The following is a 19,651-nucleotide window of genomic DNA, read 5'->3' as shown; positions in this document are numbered from 1 at the left end:
TGCCAAACAAAGGGTTGCAACAATCAACGGCCACCCTTCCATCTGAGATGCAGATCTCAGCTGTCCAAGTTCGCCACCAAACGCATGGAAACTTGCGGCCCAAGGCCAAACATCACGGTTTGTACTATACCCTAATTTTGGTCGCGCCTACACTATGCCAAAGCCATGCCGGCCCTAAACCATGTCGCTGGCTGCCAAACGAAGGGTTGCAATAATCAATGACCACCCTTCCATCTGATATGCAGATATCAGTCGTCCAAGTTCGCCACCAAACGCAAGGAAACTTGAGGCCCAAGTCCAAACATCACAGTTTGCACCACACCCTAATTTTGGCCGCGCATACACCATGCCAAATCCAGGATGGCCCTAAACCATACCGCTGGCTGCCAAACGAAGGGTTGCAACAATCAACGGCCACCCTTCCATCTGAGATGCAAATCTCAGCCGTCCTGGCAACTTGTGGCCCAAGGCCAAACATCACGGTTTGCACCAAACCTTAATTGTGGACGCTCCTCCACTATGACAAAGCCATGACGGCCCTAAACCATGCCGCTGGCTTCCAAACGAAGGGTTGCAACAATCAACGACCACACTTCCATCTGAGATGCAGATCTCAGCCGTCCAAGTTCGCCACCAAACGCATGAAAACTTATGGCCCAAGGCCAAACATCACGGTTTGCACCAAAACCCTAATTTTGGCCGCGCCTACACTATGCCAAAGCCATGCCGGACCTAAACCATGTCGCCGGCTGCCAAACGAGGGGTTGCAATAATCAACGGCTACCCTTCCTCTCAAGATGCAAAATCTCGATCGTCAAGGGTCACCACCGAGGCGGCAAGTCTCCCAAGCTCAACTTGCCAAACAACAGCAACATGCTACACATTTTCCACGAAAACACTCGAGACATCACACATGTCACAAACTGGGGGATGCTCAATGGGGTATTGGTTTGGCGGTTTACAGCGTGCGGCGTACACTACGCCCATTACAAGACAGTGTCATAAGAAAGAGGCGGTTAGTAAATACAAGGAGTAATGGTGAAACACTTTCCTTCATTATGGAACATCAATTCCAGGCGTTACCGGTTACCACCTCCTCTCATTTACTCATCCGTTTCTATTTCTTACGAGACCAGAGTACGTTTTACTTGGACTTGTATAAATAGGTATTACCTATTTCCACCAAAGAACAAGTTTTTGGTCAGGGGCATACAACACTCAGACATCACTTGTTAGCTTTCCCATCTGTTAACTTTCACATTCTGATACAAGTCAAACAAGTACTCTTCCAGAATCAACTATTCTGGTCTCAACACTCTCTTCGCTTCCCTCCCCAAAACCAACCCTTCTCCTTCACGTTGTGATCGAAGCAAGTATGGAACGGCCATTTCTTGGTTTAGGCCGGATTTGTATAGTTTGATCTCTCGAATCTAAAGTACTCCCTTGCAGTACATTGTTTAGGGTTTAAGCTCGTTTCTCACCCACAACACACGAAATTACTTAAACCAGCAGAAACTGTTTTCACCCTCAAACAACTGGTACGCGGACTTAAGTACCCGGAATAAGTTTATTTTCAGTTCACAAACTCCAGAAGAATTTCACGGGACGTGAATTTCCAATAGTGCGCATACTGGTACACGGACTTTAGTTCCGGTTTTCCTGAGCAGCAAAGTACGCATACTTTTGTTCAAGGAATAAGGACTTACACACGTATGAGTTATCACACAATGTTTATATCGAACTATGGTTATATATTCTAAATTCTCATTTCAATCATTGAAACATTCTTAGAGGACGTTATATAGTTTTTGTTCACAAACCATTTTTCGTCAAAGTATTTTTCGAGTAATTGAAACTTAATATGACTTTCTCACTAGTAAAGATGAACTTGGCCAAAGCAAAAGCTTACCAACACATATTTCGAGAAATAGATAAGCGAGATAAACTCGGATCGAAATAGCAAATGTGTATAATCAAAGTCTATATAGCAATACGACTTTTGTCTCAAGATAGGAGATAGAGTAGATAGACTTTTGAGTGATAGATAAGTTCAAGTTTCCACATACCTTTCAGTCGATGAAGTTCCACCAGTTACTTGAGTAGTTCTTCGTCTTTGTATGATGATCCCCACGGAGTCTTGAGCTCAACTACACTTTCTATCCTAATCCGAGACTTAGCTATAAGTAGACTAGAAATCAAGACTTATAGTTTTAATCAGTAACATTGATAAATATGCTTGAGATAGCAACGCATGAGAGTTCGACCGAGCAGTGTTCTAACAATTAGATTGATCCTCTCACTTGCAGTTCATAACGATTGGTTGGTTAAACAACTTGATGTGAGTAATGCTTTTCTACATGGAGATTTACAAGAAGATGTCTATATAGCTCAACCTTTAGGGTTTGTGGATCCATCAAGACCTAATCATGCTTGTAAACTCAATAAATCTATCTATGGTCTTAAGCAATCCCCAAGAGAATAGTATGAGAAATTAATGGATGCTCTTTTAGCTCTTGGTTTTCATACTTCACAAGCTGATACTTATCTGTTCATTCACCAATTTGGCTCTCAACTCACCATTGTGCTTGTCTATGTGGATGACATATTTATCAATGGATCTTCTTCAAGTTTCTGCAATGAGGTTATTCAAAGTCTTAGTCTTTCCTTTCCTGTCAAAGATATGGGAGCTATTCATTATTTTTTGGGTATAGAAGTCAAGAGAAACTCTACTGCTATGCATTTATCTCAAGCCAAATATGTTCTAGATCTACTCAAAAGATTCAATATGTTGGATGCTAAGCCATGTTATACTCCTGTTGTAGCTGCAACAAAAATGAGTAAATTTGATGGTTCTCCTCTCATTGAATCAGAAGCTAGTGATTACAGGTCTCTTGTTGGCGCATTGTAATATGTTATTTGGTCTCGACCTGATATCTGTTATGCAGTTAACCAAGTTTTTCAGCACATGAGTGCACCTACATCAGTTCTTCTGGTTGCTGTTAAACGTATACTCCGCTATCCCAAACTCACAACTGACTATGGTATTATTCTGCATAAAGGTTTGATAGTACTATCCTCTTTTTCTGATTCTGACTGGGCAAGTAATCCTTGAAAAAGCGGGGGTCTAACAACACCACCCAATATTTCTCATAGCAATCTGTATGGATTAACTCCGAAATACTTTGCTAGAGAATCAACTAGACAGTCAGACTCAATCTAAATAAAAGTATCACAAGGAGTCAATATCTCTCTCTTGATTTGATTTTTACTCAAGATAAAAAAAATAGCGAGTCTTTATCAAATACAAGGAATAACTTGGACGGTACCAAAGACCAATGTCCAAGTGTTAATAAATGAAATCGACAACCACAAGGTCGGATCTCCAATCGATTAACCTTTAACGCACAACCTGTATTATTTCAATTATAAAGATAAACAATATAATACGGAAAATGAAATAACATAGACACCAGAAATTTTATAATGAGGAAACCGCAAATGCAGAAAAACCCCGGGACCTAGTCCAGATTGAATACACACTGTATTAAGCCGCTACAAACACTAGCCTACTCCAAGCTAACTTCGTACTGGACTATAGTTGAACCCCAATCAGTCTCCCACTAATTCAAGGTACAATTGTAGTCTTACGCCTCTGATCCAAGCAGGATACTGCGCACTTGATTACCTTAGCTGATCTCACCCACAACCAAGAGTTGCTGCAATCCAAAATCACATACATGATAATAAACAAATCTATCTCACACAGAAAAGTCTATCAAAGGATAAATCTGTCTCCCACAGAAAAACCCTAGGTTTTTGTTTCGTCTTAAGATATGAAATCAAGGTGAACAGGAACCAATTGATAATCCAGTCTTATATTCCCGAAGAACAGCCTAGATTAATCAATCACCTTTCAATAGTCTTACTTGAATACACAAGAGGACGTCGAGGAATCACAAACAATGAGACGAATATGTTTGTGACTTATTTATCTTGCCTATTAGAGAAGTCTCACGATCTCAAGCCAATCAAAGATTGTACTCGTACGATAGAAGGTGCAAGATCAGATCACACAACTACGATAAAAGTGGTATCGTTCTGGCTTCACAATCCCAATGAAGTCTTTAAGTTGTTAACCTGGTTTTAGAGAAGAAAACCAAAGGTTAGAGGAGAATCGACTCTAGAGAGCGCACTAGTATCAGACAGACGTGTGGGGATTAGTTTTGCCCAATGCTAGATGTCTCATATATATAGTCTTCAAATCAGGGTTTTGCCTTAGGTACAATGAAATCACTATTCACCATTAGATGAAAACCTGATTTAGATTCAAGCTAATATTTCTCAACCGTTAGATCGAAAACTTATCTTGTCACACACACTTGAGATATACGTTTACTGGGTTTGTGAAAATCGTTCCCAAATGTGTACGTGTATGTTGGTTCAACATAGTAACCCAAAAGGTCAACCATATGAGCATTTCATATTAACCTTGTTCTTCTTCACCATAACTAGTTCAATTGACTCAAATGAACTAGTTAGAGAGTTGTTCAATTGCTATGAGATCTTATGTAACTACACAAGACACAATTGAAACAAAGATGATTCGATTCGATTGAATCGGCTCATGAACTTTATAGCCACGGTTTGCATACTGCATTCCTTAGTAATTTAAGTTTCATGTTCAGAGAACATCTTTAGATCATAACCCACTCAAGTACGCAAACAAGTTCGCGGACTTAAGACAACCGACAGAGTTTTCCAAACTCAGCATAAAATCTCGGCAAGGAGACTTATGCCAGTTCGCGGACTAAACACGCAAACGAGTTTTTGGAAAATCCAGCAGAAATTCTCGGCAAGAGAACTTCCGTCAGTTTGCGGACTTGGCAAAGACAATTCCTCCGGTTTCTCTCAATCAACAAAGTTCGCAAACTTCGGATTAAGGAATAGGATTTATGCACATATGTATTTCCACACAATGCTTATATCCATCATTGGTTATATAGACCTAAACTCTTATTCCAACCATTGAAACTTTCTTAGAGGACGTTATATAGTTGTTACACTACTTCTCGTCAAAGCGATTTTGAAAGTGATTGAAACATTATGACTTTCGTCATTAGGTGAAGATAAACCCGATCAAAGCGAAACGCTTTACCAACACATGATTTCGAGATATAGATAGACGAGATATACTCGGCTCGAAATATCAAATGTGTATGATCCAGTCTATATAGCATACGACTTTTGTCTCATAAGAAGTAGGAGATAGAAGAGATAGACTTTTGAGTGATATATAAGTTCAAGTCTCCACATACCTTTTTGTTGATGAAGTACCACGGTTCCTTGAGTAGATCTTCGTCGTTGTATGATGAATCGCCATGAAGTCCTTGAGCTCAACTACACTTTTCTATCCTAGTCCGAGACTTAGCTATGTAGACTAGAAATCAAGACTCATAGTTTTTATCACTAACATTGAAAAACATGCTTGAGATAGCAACGCATGCGAGGTCGACCGATCTATGCTCTAACAATCTCCCCCTTTGTCGATTTTAGTGACAAAACTATTAATACATATGGAATACAAAAAAGATAAACTTTAGTGGCTCCTATTCCATAGTCTAATCTTCAACGTTCCCTGAAATCTTCGTCCTTCCAAGTACTCCAATGATCCCAAAGGTTGTAAGTTTAGCATCACCGTTGTTGAAGATCCGTAGCTATAACAATGAGAGAAATCGAGATTTTCGATCATCACATAGTATTATTATGTAACATCAAAGTCCAATTGCATCACGACTTTAACAATAATACTACGGTGATATGTATCACTCCCCCTTAGTCAATACTCCATCTCACATGGAAACCACCCCCCCTACACAATGATCCGAAAACCATATGTATATGTAGTAGAACTACACATTAATTCTCCCCCTTTTTGTCAATAAAATTGGCAAAGGTACAAGAACGGGATCCTAATGAAATTTCCGAGAAGAGACGTTTCATAGAATAAAAGAAAAAATACATACCAAATTAATTTAGATGCAATCATAAAGCCGAAGCTAAATGAATTCATCAAGGAGTTTTAAGATACAAGATAACCCCTATAAAATTCCACGGCCGCACACCCCGCAAGATATTACCATTAAGCACAAGTTCAAAAGAACTCTCCCCCATTTGATGTCATTCCCGAGAGAACAACAAGAGCGACCTTAATTTCGAAAGAAAAGAAGGATTTTTAATTGGACACCAAAAACCATAGGAAAATGATTTTCTATATCCAAAACTCAATCAAATTAATCACAAGTAAACCCATGATTAATTTAATTGGAATACGCAACTAAATCAAACCAAAAAAGTGATCAATTTAATTGATTGTGCTCAACATAAGTAAACTTATGGAGCTACGACTAAGGTAATCATACGGAGATGACTAACTTAATCGTTCACATACTCGACATAAGGAAAACCTTACTGAATATACGACTGCATCAACCAATAGAAGATAGTTAGTATAGCCGTTCATATACTCAATACAAGAACTTGTGGAATATATGAAAACTCAACTAGACTAATTACAAGATAACCCATAATTAATCTAATTGGAATACAAACAACCAAACTAATCACGAAGGTAATCAATTTAATTGTCAAAAGTTTTTCTCGACAAAAGAAGACTTTCGGAGCAAATAACTAAACAACTAACCAAGATGATTAATTTAGTTCATAATGCTCAACATATAGCATCTTATTGAACAACCAACAAAGCCAATAAGAATAATCGACTTAGTTGTATCGTGCTCAACATAAGACACACAATGGAGCCTTCACGGTAATACAAAAAGAATGGATCAATGAAGATCAATACCGTGAAATACATACAAGGATCTATTCTATCTTTACATCACTATATGCATAATGACATAATATACTTTATCCTTGTCAGACAAAATATTTTATCCTATTTTCCATCAAATAAATGACTGCATAGGCATAACTTTTGTATTTGTCAAAAATCCATTCGTCCTTTCATCAATACGAAAACCAATTCATGAACGACTTTACTTTTGACAACATATGGGACCTTCAAGTTCACGGACGCAAACAATACATATCCCATAAAAATATTGCAATATCACAAAATCATAAAGATTAATACTGGAATAACATCACCCTCCAAATATTTTTATAATTTAAAACCAATAAACCTAAAAAATAAACATAATAAGATGAAAACAAAATAGCTATGTGTAGTCATAATCTTCGCTATTGAAAACGCTAGTTATTCTTCCAACTACTCCAAAAAGAAGATATATTAGGAAACAATTCCTTTGAGAAATTATTTATCATTTCCGAACTCCTTGTTATCGACAGCCATCGGGACATAAGGTTCACGGAGATAAGTGTCAATACCCACGAACTGTCTTGGCTGAAGAAGTCGAATTAGGGTCCTCTGAATTTCCAAGGATTTAGACACGAAAGTCTTTATTTCACAAATCTCCCTTCTTATTTCCTTTAACTCATCAAGAACATCGGAAAACTTCTGAGAGTTAGAAGGAACAGCCCTGGATTTTCTTGTATTCCTTCTTTTTCTTTTCAGGGACTTAGAAACAGGAGATTTCTCTTTTTCCTTGATTGATGGCTTAACAATCATGTTGACATCCTTTCCATCTGATGACATAGTGCTTTGAGAACAGTTATGGACAACTAGATTTATGTGATGGAATCACGTAACTCAACAAGCAGTCTTATAAAGGATGTCAAAAGGGAAAAGGGAATGTAGGGTTCGAAACCTATTGACAGGTTCACATACGCCCAACTCTAAAACCCTATAAAGAGTAGAATTGTCGATAATAACCCTTTCTTTTATTTGATAGACAAAAATAACAAATCTAAGAAAAGAAGGAAAAACTTTTCTGAAGCCTGGATCAACACTCAATCTTGTCTCTTTTCGATCAGGCACATGAGACAAGATTTTCCTAACAACACAATCAAGTTGTGTTGCGATGAACAACGATTTGTCCATATTTTTCTCATGAGAGGAATCCTCTGATCTCTGTCTATCAAACTGATTTGACCATATTTTCTTTTTAAATGGTCTTATTCTATCTCTGGAAACCAACTTCTTAGACGAAGATAAGATCCTACATACCTCGACGGTCTTCTAAGCAAGTTTCAGATTTCTTGCTGATCGATTTGCTCTTCGTTGAAGTTTGCTTGTGTGCCTTATTTGGTGCTTGTATTTGTAACACCTTGATAGTTCATGTCCCTTCATCGAACAAAACGAGCACGTCAATCTTGGATAGTATTCAGACATCTGAGATGTGCAAGTAGCAAGAAATATTGTTGATCCTGAAACATCACTGATAGGGTTTCCAGTTACCGGATTCAGTGAATCTTCCAGCTTTATTGGGTTTCCTTATTCTCCGAACCCATTGAGGTTGATATATGTATTGCTACAAGTATCAAAATCGATGTTTTCACAAAGAAGCCCTACACTTGATTTTCTATCTTGATCAGAATCATAGGTTTCAGACATTTCATCAAGTGTTACAGCTAGACCTTTGTTCCCAGTGTATTTTCTACGATTTGGGCATTCGTTAGAAAAATGGCCAAAACCCTTACACTTAAAGCACTGAGGCATGTCCTCGTCATCAGCCTTGTCAGCATCCCTGTTTTTAGGAGGTACGCGACCGTGAGGTTTGTCTGATGACTTAGGTTTTTGTCTTGAAAACCGTTTACTTCTCTTCAACAGAAGATCCCTAAACTGTCTTATGATCAAGGAGACTGATTTGTCAAGATCTTCATATGAAAAATTATCCTCAGACTGATCATCCTCAGAGACATGAACACTTTTACGTTTGACAAGTAATTTGGTGTTCTTCTGTGCTTTAAAGGAAACATCCTTACCTACTTTGGATGTATGCTCATGGTCAAAGATCATTAGCTTTCCAACCAAGGTGTTTCTGGAAAGATTATCGAGGTTATTCCCCTCAACAATGGCATGCTTCTTAGACTCGTATCTAGATGGCAGCGATCTGAGAATTTTCATCACAATGTCCTTTCCAGGAATAGTCTTACCCAATGCAAAAGATATATTAACAATTTCATACACTTTGTGATTAAACTCATCAAATGATTCTTCATCTGCCATACGAAGGTTTTCCCAATCAGAATTAAGGTTTTGAATCCTAGCTTCTTTTTCACTGGAGTTAGCTTCAAATACGCTTTCTAAGATATCCCAAGCATCTTTAGACCTAGTGCAATTAGACACATGGTATTGAAGACTTGGGGCAATGGCATGTCTGATAGCATTTAACCCTTCAGAATTCTGCTTTGCAGCAAGAATCTCGGCGGCATTATATTCACCAATATTCTTGGGAACGTTTATGTCTCCGGCTGCAACAACAGGCGCATCATAGCCATTGACAACATATACCTATGATTGAAAATTACGCGAATGGATGAAGGCTCGCATAGAAATTTTCCACCATAAGTAATTAGAGCCATCGAAGTCTGGTGGTACGTTAGTAAAGATAACACCTCTGTCCATAGAATCAGATCGCTACAAACACAGAATGATGAGGTCTTAGTATGTTTTTCTGCTCTGATACCAATTGAAAAAGCGGGGCTCTAATAACACCACCCAATATTTCGCTTAGCAATCTGTATGGACTAACTCCGAAATACTTTGCTATAGAGTCAACTAGACAGTCAGACTCAATATAGATAAAAGTATCTCAAGGAGTTAATATCTCTCTCTTGATTTGATTTTTACTCAAGCTAAAAAAAATAGTGAGTCTTTATCAAATACAAGGAATAACTTGGACGGTACCAAAGACCAATGTCCAAGTGTTAATCAATGTAATCGACAACCACAAGGTAGGATCTCCAATCGATTAACTTTTAACGCACAATCTGTATTATTTCATTTATAAAGATAAACAATATAGTGCGGAAAATGAAATAACACAGACACCAGAAATTTTGTTAACGAGGAAACCGCAAATGCAAAAAAACCCCGGGAGCTAGTCCAGATTGAATACACACTGTATTAAGCCGCCACACACACTAGCCTACTCCAAGCTAACTTCGGACTGGACTATAGTTGAACCCCAATGAGTCTCCCACTAATTCAAGGTACAGTTGTACTCCTACGCCTCTGATCTCAGCAGGATACTGCGCACTTGATTCCCTTAGCTGATCTCACCCACAACCAAGAGTTGCTGCAACCCAAAATCGCAGACTTGATAATAAACAAGTTTGTCTCACACAGAAAAGTCTATCAAAGGATAAATATGTCTCCCACAGAAAAACCCTAGGTTTTTGTTCCATCTTAAGATATGAAATCAAGGTAAACAAGAACCAATTGATAATCCGGTCTTATATTCCCGAAGAACAGCCTAGATTAATCAATCACCTCTCAACAGTCTTACTTGAATACACAAGAGGACGTCCAGGAATCACAAACAGTGAGACGAAGATGTTTGTGACTTATTTATCTTGCCTATCGGAGAACTCTCACGATCTCAATCCAATCAAAGATTGTACTCGTACGATAGAAGATGCAAGATCAGATCACACAACTACGATAAAAGTAGTATCGGTCTGGCTTCACAATCCCAATGAAGTCTTTAAGTCGTTAACCTGGTTTTAGAGAAGAAAACCAAAGGTTAGAAGAGAATCGACTCTAGCGAGCGCACTAGTATCACACAGACGTGTGGGGATTAGTTTTGCCCAATGCTAGATGTCTCCTATATATAGTCTTCAAATCAGGGTTTTGCCTTAGGTAAAAAGCAATCACTATTCACCGTTAGATGAAAACCTGATTTAGATTCAATCTATATTTCTCAACCGTTAGATCGAAAACTTAGCTTGTCACACACACTTGAGATATACGTTTACTGGGTTTGTGAAAACCGTGCCCAAACGTGTACATGTATGTTGGTTCAACATGGTAACCCAAAAGGTCAACCATATGAGCATTTCATATTAACCTTGTTATTCTTCACCATAACTAGTTCAATTGACTCAAAAGAACTAGTTAGAGAGTTGTTCAATTGCTAATAGATCTTATGTAACTACACAAGACACAATTGAAACAAAGATGATTCGATTCGATTGAATCGGCTCATGAACTTCATAGCCACGGTTTGCATACTACATTCCTTAGTAATTTAAGTTTCATGTTCAGAGCACATCTTTAGATCATAACCCATTCAAGTACGCAAACAAGTTCGCGGACTTAAGACAACCGACAGAGTTTTCCAAACTCAGCAGAAAATCTCGGCAAGGAGACTTCCACCAGTTCGCGGACTAGGTTCGCGGACTGAGATCGCGGACTAAACACGCAAACGAATTTTTGGAAAATCCAGCAGAAAGTCTCGGCAAGAGAACTTCCGTCAGTTCGCGGACTTGGAAAAGCCAATTCCCCCGGTTTCTCTCAATCAACAAAGTTCGCAAACTTCGGATTAAGGAATAGGACTTATGCACATATGTGTTTCCACACAATGATTATATCCATCATTGGTTATATATACCTAAACTCTCATTCCAACCATTGAAACATTCTTAGAGGACGTTATATAGTTGTTACACTACTTCTCGTCAAAGCGATTTTCAAAGTGATTGAAACATTATGACTTTCGTCATTAGGTGAAGATAAACCCGATCAAAGCGAAACGCTTTACCAACACATGATTTCGAGATATAGATAGACGAGATATACTCGGCTCGAAATATCAACCATTGAAACTTTCTTAGAGGACGTTATATAGTTGTTACACTACTTCTCGTCAAAGCGATTTTGAAAGTGATTGAAACATTATGACTTTCGTCATTAGGTGAAGATAAACCCGATCAAAGAGAAACGCTTTACCAACACATGATTTCGAGATATAGATAGACGAGATATACTCGGCTCGAAATATCAAATGTGTATGATCCAGTCTATATAGCATACGACTTTTGTCTCATAAGAAGTAGGAGATAGACTTTTGAGTGATAGATAAGTTCAAGTCTCCACATACCTTTTTGTTGATGAAGTTCCACGGTTCCTTGAGTAGATCTTCGTCGTTGTATGATGAATCGCCATGAAGTCCTTGAGCTCAACTACACTTTTCTATCCTAGTCCGAGACTTAGCTATGTAGGCTAGAAATCAAGACTTATAGTTTTTATCACTAACATTGACAAACATGCTTGAGATAGAAACGCATGCGAGGTCGACCGAGCTATGCTCTAACAATCCTGAAGATCGCAAATCTACTTGTGGGTACCGTGTGTTCTTTGGCTCTAACCTTATTTCTTGGTCTTCCAAGAAACAACCAACTGTAGCACGCAGTTATACTGAGGCTGAATATCGCTCTGTATCACACACAGCTGCTGATGTTCTTTGGGTTTGCCAACTCTTAAAGGATTTGGGTATTTTTCTTCCTACTTCTCCTCTACTAGGATGTGACAGCAAGAGATCCATATCTCTTGCTTCTAACCCTGTGCTTCATAGTAAGATGAAACATGTCGCGTCGGATTTCCATTTTGTTTGTGAGCTTATTCAATCCAAGACTCTTCGTATAGTATATGTTTCAACGAATGAAATTGTTGTAGATATCTTCACTAAAGGATTGTCTTCCCAACAGTTTGATTTTCTACGTCACAATCTGAGTCTTCAGTCTACTTCTCAGCTCAGCTTGAGGGGGGATATTAGTGAATAAACACAGTTATAAACAGTTATAGGTGCCTGTAGTATTTTCTATGTCTGCTGTAATATTGACAGACTGTATTGACGTGTTGGACAACCTGTCTGTACGGACTCTGTCACTCTACTGCTTATAAATAGTGACTGATCATCACGTTAAGCCATTGGTCTTACCTTGTTTCTTTTCAGTTCAATAATACATCATTACCATTTCTGTAATGACTACAAGCTCATCAATTCTTTCAAATCACAACAACAGCTTCAGTTCCTCCTTCCAATCGATCTGTCTCCATCTCTGAACAAATATAAATCAGACCCATCTTCAATTTCCGCTTCATTCAATTTTTCTTCTAAACCTTCTGCTACTGCATCTCACATCTCATGTTTTCCTGCTGATTTCATCACGTCGAGCTCCATTAATGGCATCATCTCATCTCTTGGTTTCATAAGCAGTAACCGCTGGTTTTTTTTCTCACATTCGGGAAAATAGAAATGGGAATGATTGAGAAATAAATTCTCAATTTAGGGTTATAGAGTAGGTTATATTCGATGCCTGGTCACCTTGATAAGGGATACCCATCTAGCAGCCCCCTAACCTTGACTGGGCTCCAGATAGTATTCGTCTATGAGATGACAACTTTGCCTTTTTTGCTCAAATTGGGTGATTTCTTCTTCTTTTCCTCCGTATGACTCCAGAGTACCTAATAACTCAAAAACACACGTAAAATACATAATCACAAGAAAAATAGCAAAGAAAGCGTAATCAATAGATAATAAATAGGGTGTATTCTACACCTATGAATGACCAACCTATCAAGACTTATTATCCTAACTTGTATGCATTGTCAAGAGCTTAGCATCTTTATGTAGCTGAGATTTGTAATTCTGGTGGTCATGCTTACTCTTGGAATTTACAAGTTCCAACAAGACTCAATGCAACTGCTAGAATTGAGTATCACATCCTTTCTTCAGATTTATCCTCCTTAAGGCTTAATAATGACCAAGATGATGAGCTCCAATGGCCTATGACAAAGAATAAGTGTTACACAGTCAAATCAGCTTGTGAAAAACTTTCTCTGGAAAATGGTATTACTCAACACACCTCTATCTTTACTTTTATTTGGAATGTTAAGTTCCCTCCAAAAATTGGCTTTTTCTTGTGGTTGATTGCTCATGATAGACTCCCCACAAGAGAATTGTTGAGAACAAGAGGTATTGATGTCCTTGCAACTTGTGTTTTCTGCAACTACAATGAATCTAGTGCACATCTCCTTCTCCATTGTTCTTTTGCTAGATATGTTTGGAAAAAAATTCTGAAAAAGCTTCAATGGTTTTATTGTGTGCATATGGATATTATTCCCTCTCTAAAATATAGCATCTTTCTCCAAACAATGCAGCTAGTATGGAAGTTTGGAATTTAGTTCCTGTTGCTATCATTTGGAGTATCTGGAAGGAGAGGAGTTCAATAGTGTTTTCTACAACTAGAAATACTGTCATTGGAGTTGTTAAAAAATCCATTCACTGTCTGTTTACTTGGGAACTAGCAATCAAAGAGTTTGAGTATGTAACTCATCCATTGTAATGTCTGACTGGTGTAACATTTACTTTGCTCCTTCTTTGGTTGGTAGCTCGCTACCTTCCTTTTCTTTTCTTGTTTTCTTTTGTCCTTGTTTAGGGTGGTATAGCCTTTATACCCTCTCTTTTTTATCAATAAAATCTTCTTTAGGCCTATTCCTATGCACATGCCAAAAACTGATATTTGGCGCATCCACTATGGGTATGCCAAACTGCCAAACTCTTATGCCTATATGTCAGGAATAACATATACGCATACACGATGGAGTTTCCAGCGAGAGATAGAGAGTCCATCGCTCGATGGTCTTAATAACGCTCGGTGGTCTTTAAGGCGCCAGCGCTAGTCAAGCTATCGCTCGCTGGTCTGACCATCGCTTAACAGATCTTCATCCTACGGCTACCAATTTTCTCCTATAAATACCTAATTTCAACTCATTCCAACCCAACTTCAAATTCATTTCAACATGCCTAGTGCTCGCATAACCGAAGTGTATAAGTAACAACCTATCTAGATATGGTGGATATAGTCTGTACATCCCAAGAAAATGCGTCATCCGTCTCTGGTGGAGGTTGGGAAGGAAGAAATTCATTGGCAAGTGGCATCCTACGTAAAACTGGAAAATCTATCCGAGCCAAACTTTGCGGTTGCAATAGTGTTATACCAAGATAGGTAGTCATTTATATTCATTGGTTGATGGATTAATTGATCAACTTCTTGCCAATGATGACCTTCCCTTATCAATTTGAAGTGATCGTCTTCGGAAACCTGTGAACTTGGTATGGGTTGACGGTATCATTGATCTTATTTGCAACTGAAGAAGTTGTCTTTCACCATAATACCAAACACCCTTTTCAGAAATAGGGATGTATAAGACCATCCTTGTAAGGCTTAGTTGTACCATTCTCTGAGCTTGTTCTTCTTCGAACTCAGGTATTGCTTCATACGGCTGGGAGATAAGGTTAAGGCTTGTTATACACAACTGCTGAATCTTACGAACAATAGCAGTATGTTGACCATATTCAATCTGTATAGGATTCCAATTCTCGGAATCGTACTTTCGTATGATCGGAAAAACATTGGTGTGATTCTTAAGAGAAGGTTCTGAAACACGGAAATATGTATACCACCAATACTGAAAATAATAACACTATTGGTTACAAAATTTTTCATGTGAAAATGACAAACAAATAGTGTGAAAAATATTGGTTCTTACCTCCAGAACTCCCCAAAAGGCATTAAAACTATCTTTGACACACGTCGAGCAATCACCGAGGTCCATGTAAAACTCTGATAAAATCGGAGACCACCAATCATATGTTGGTGCTTGCTCTAAATCTTCTAATGCTCCGAGAAAACCAATTAATACCACTTAGCTAGCATTTGGAAATAAACATTGGCCTAGTGTCCACAATAAAAACAGACGTTCGAGCTCCTCATAATGGTCAGGGAAAAAATAGACATTACCATCTACCCTGTTTTCATCCATTTTCCTAGCATAACGCTTAAAAAAACTTTTCAACCCAACCACCTTTAACCCATGCGCATTTATTTGTCTATATGTATCATTTCCTTCTAATTCATTTGAGTATAAAGGAAGTATTTTTTTTCCATCTATCTTCTGATAACCAAATTAGTTTGTTAAATGGAAGTAAGTTTCCAGCACATGGAATTCCCGTTAACATGTACAAATCTATCGGTGTAACTCCTATTAACAACAATTATTCATAATTAGAAGTTTGTTGATTTTTATTAAACAAAATACATAATTTAAAAATTAAATTACTAGAAAAAACTAACTTACCGCATTCAAAGTCCTTGAAAAAGAATGTGTTTTTAGTCTTCCACCATCGTTCTACCATAACTCGAACTCTTTGAGTCCTGTGGTTTCTAGGTTGTATATGATATAGGTGTCGCCAAGGATATCTTCTAACTCTCTCTTGAACAACAGGGGAAGTAATTGAAAAATCGTATGTAACTCAGTCCATCCACCTCTTAGATTTACCGAATTAACTCGCTCCTCATGGCCAGATTGGTGATTAGAGAATATATCTTCACCGGCTACTTGTCTAACATTATCAAACTCATAATTTGTATCCACAACAAAACTTAATCCACTGGCTTGGGTACAAATAAATCCTTTGACTTTTCTGTTTCTTTCTCCGTATTTGTTTAAGAAGTAGAACGAAAGATAATTATTAGAACATAAGAACGAAAGATAATTGTTAGAATAGAAGAGTTGAGAAGGGAAGTGTGAAGGATATCTAAACAAGGTATAATATTTATAGGTGTTAGAATGTTGTATGCTGGCGATATTGATTATAACGCCAGCGACCGAGTTATCGCTGGCGATATTGTCAATAACGCTCTCTAGAAACTCGGTCGCTAAGTGGTTTCCCCATAGTAGCACAATTGATTTTCCATGCCAGCTGGTATGCCAAACAACTTTTTTTTGGCATGTGCATAGGAATAGGCCTTACCGATCAAAAATAAATAAACATAGTTGGATTCTCAATTCCGGATTTCCTGTGCTAAATCTAATCTTTTCGAAACAAGAGTACTGAAACTTAAAGCAAGCTGTTGTACTAAGATAAATTAGGTGAATTGCCCAAATATTTTTAAAACATTGTTCTAATGGACGAGTAAAAATTAGTATGGGTGGAATGGACACAAAAAAAATAGTAAGAATGAATCTGGATTCATCCTGGCTTAAACTTAAAAAATAGCAAGGATGGAACTGGATGCATCCTGATGTAAATTAAAGAAAAAATATTTAGAAATGGATAGGATAAAACTGTTTACATCCTGATTATTTTTACATTCTCGTCCGTTTAAACAATATCAAATTTATATGTCTTTTTCATCCAGAAATTGTTATTAATCGACCAATTTTATGTTGTGCTAATCAGTTGAGTACATCACAACCATCATCGATTTTTTTTTATCTATGCATTCAGATTCTCCAATAATACGTTTCTTAATTGGTCAAAACTTGTTTGTAGTTGATTGGTTTAACTTTATAAAGGTAAGATATGAATTTTTTTCTTTTGACTTAAAAAAGGGAAGATATGAATTAGTAGATACTTGACTCGAGTTATGGAAGCTGTCACAAATCCCACTTAAGTACTATTCCGAAAGTAAAGAAAAAGATAATGAAGGAATTGGTTAGGAAACTAGACAAAAATATATGAAAAGTAGTGCAAGTTTCTGCTTTATTCTCCACCAATGTCGTTTCATGAAGTGGTATTCGGTAGGTTGCTTTGTCTTTATGGATAATTGAAAGCACTACTCATCCATAATCCTATTTTTATGATGACCTAATTTGATCTTACGTTCGTTCCAAAAACCAAAACAAAACCTGATTCTGTTCATTAAGCATTACGTTTTCTTAGCTACCGGCCCTCAAATGTATATTTTATGTCTCCTCAAAATTTAGCAGCGCTTTAAAAGTCTTTAACTCGAGTTGGCACTATTTAATATTCAAATCTAGCTAATCGATTCTTGCTGTCCAAACATTTGGTTTGGAGAACTTATAATATGACAAAATCGGGTCATCAAATAGTAATCAACAAAATCCCTTATTTCGCTACTTTTATTAATGCCTAGAATACCATCAAATTAATTAGTGTTAATGATTGATTAACTAGCTAATGATTGGTTAACAAAATAAAAGAGATATTTTGATATCAGAATTTAAACATAAAAAAAAAATCAAAAAGTTTTGATTTTTTTTCTGAAAAATTGAGTTTATGGTTGGGAAACCTAACCGTAAATAAAAATATGCGGTTGGGAGTTTATTTTTTTCCCAACCGTAGACAAATCCAGGGTAATTTACAGTTAGAAAATTTTGAGGAAAAAAATTTGAAAATTTGAAATACCGTTGGGTTTCCTAGCCGTGAACCGTAAATACGGTTGGGAGTTCATGTTTTCCCAACCATAGACACATCCAAGAAAAATTTTAAAAACGAAAAATTGAAAGTTGAAAATACCTAACCGTAAACCATAAATATGGTTAGAAATTCATGTTTTCCAACTGTACAAATTTTCCATGCTTTAGAATTTCTATATTCCAAACCATAAGATGGGTTTACGGTTGGGAAATCTAACCGTATTAAGTTTTAAACTTAATTTCTAAATTCTTAGTTTCATCAAATCTAACATAATCATATAAATAAAAACAAAAAAGAAGGGTAGGTTTGTAATTTTCACTCAATTGAAACCATTACTGGCTGAGATAATCGTTGTTGAAGAAAAAATAGAAGAAAAGGCGGTGGAAATCATGAGAGGGGCTGAACCGTGATTATAATGTCTATCTAGTTGGTTAGGGGGGTCCAAGTGGTATTATAAATTGTCTAGATTACTCACCCCAAAGTTAAATTGAAAATCTGTTTTCTTTCTTCTTTTTTTATCTTCTCTTCTCCACGAGCCCAAGGAACTTAGAATAACTTCAATGATTGTAGCGATTATAATTAACTACATCCTCCAATAGTTGAAGAACAACAATTTCAAAGCCCTAATCCATCAGAAAAATTAACTGGAATGACCTGTATAAGATATGTTTTGACAAACCCACTTAGGGTTTTGTTTATTTTGTGTTCGATTTTGGTTAGAAAATTTAAATTTCAATTGCAAATTAGTGTTGGAGATGAAAATTGAAGTTCAAAATTGGGGTTCATGTGTGTTAAGGTTGGTTATAGTTCAATTACCAACTGTAATTTTAGTTGTTGATGCGGTTACGGTTTGTAAGTGATGAACTACGAACCGTAAACGTGAAAATCTAAGAAAGAATGTCCCGTTACGATTTGTATTTGCAACCGTAACTTCACTTGCGGTTGGTGTCGACACCACCATTACGAACCGTAAATTTTCCTGTATGTCTCACAAAAATTCTACGGCTAATACCTATCAATTGTAATTTAGTTACGGTTTGTAGTTTTACCACCATTACCAACCGTAGAATTTCCTTGAACTTTGTTCTCAAAAACCATTTTACGGTTCTAAATTTTAGTTGATATACGGATCGTAAACTAGTTACGGTTGGTCTCGATACTTTATTTACAAACTGTAATTGGTTACAGTTGGAATGAAGGTTACAAACATATCAACCGTAACTAAATTACGGTTCATCTCGAGGAGACTAACACCAAACGTAACTGGTTTTACGATTGGATTTTCCCCAAATTCAACCAGTTACGGTTGGTAGTTCATCAATTACGAACCGTAACTCACACTTACAGGGTTACGTGAAAAACACCAACCGTAAGTCTCTCTGAAAATCTAAGAGTTTTGATATTTTTATGTATTTTAGATAATTTTGAGCAAGAAAAAACTAATTGGATCTTTTTATACATGGTCATATAAAGATTCACCCATCTCAAATTTGTCACTT

Source organism: Papaver somniferum, chromosome 1, assembly GCF_003573695.1.
Source record: "Papaver somniferum cultivar HN1 chromosome 1, ASM357369v1, whole genome shotgun sequence".
Classification (NCBI taxonomy): domain Eukaryota; kingdom Viridiplantae; phylum Streptophyta; class Magnoliopsida; order Ranunculales; family Papaveraceae; genus Papaver; species Papaver somniferum.
The sequence above is the reverse complement of the archived record's forward strand: the minus strand, read 5'-3'. Positions refer to the sequence as shown.